The sequence below is a fragment of the Octopus bimaculoides genome, chromosome 11 (genome assembly GCF_001194135.2).
Source record: "Octopus bimaculoides isolate UCB-OBI-ISO-001 chromosome 11, ASM119413v2, whole genome shotgun sequence".
Lineage (NCBI taxonomy): Eukaryota > Metazoa > Mollusca > Cephalopoda > Octopoda > Octopodidae > Octopus > Octopus bimaculoides.
Genome location: NC_068991.1, coordinates 7,883,491 through 7,884,417, shown reverse-complemented (window position 1 = coordinate 7,884,417; position 927 = coordinate 7,883,491). Strand labels below are relative to the sequence as shown.

General features: G+C 34.3%; 1 protein-coding gene across 1 annotated transcript in view; it reads left to right on the top strand.

Annotated features, from left to right (window-relative positions):
• Positions 1–927, top strand: part of LOC106874869 (calcineurin-binding protein cabin-1) — a 39,671-nt gene that overhangs the window by 2,301 nt on the left and 36,443 nt on the right. The gene's annotated exons all lie outside the window — the stretch shown is intronic.

Here is a 927-nt window from a genome sequence, read left to right as displayed (position 1 = left end):
ATGTATCTCTATCTTTAATCTAAAAGTGTATTTTGCTTGTTCTTTATGAAAGGTAGCATATTTTAGTCATTGTTAAATATTATAATACTTCCCTGTCTTGTGTGTGTATGTGATATATTCCGAAACTAGCTTGAACCTTTCAGTTCAACGATCCTCGCCGATCGATCCCGGAATATGTATATATATATATATATATATATATATATATATATATATGTATATATATGTATATATATGTATATATATATATATACACGTAGGGTTGCAATTAACATACGTTGTTGCTCTCTCTCTCTCTCTCTCGTGAATTGTTGAATAAAGTTCGATTTTCTCTTTAAATCATTGGGTGTGAACTATGGAGAAGCAGAATAAGCTATTCAATATCTAAACCATTTTAAGCGAGTCAAATGATAGACTGCATAGATTATTTTTTTTAATGGCTCCAGTAAGAAATTAGAGGGAGAGACGAATGAGAAGGAATATAAGACGGAAGAAAAAGCAAAAGTTTGGTGGAAAGACAGAAGGAAGGATAGAAAGACAATAGGAAGATAATTTCAGATGAATAGAATGTCAGACGATACTTATAAAAGCATTGTTATATAAGAGTAATGAAGCCACGGCGTCTCCATAAAGAGAAACATATATTTATTCAAAAGTTCGTCACCCCGCTCCCAAATATTAGGGGAAATTATAAAAGTTTGTTAAATATTGAATACATTATTCACCTGAATGAGCAAAATGTTGGACGAAATGAAACTGAACTAAAATGCACAAAAAACGAATGTTAATTGCAACTCCCACCCCCTCTGCCACCATCTTTGCTGGCCACCAAATAATGATACGAGCTGATTGACAAAATGAAAGTAGCAGTTTCTAGCGTCGCTCACTCCTACACACACACACTCCAGACACGCTCCCCCCCCCCCC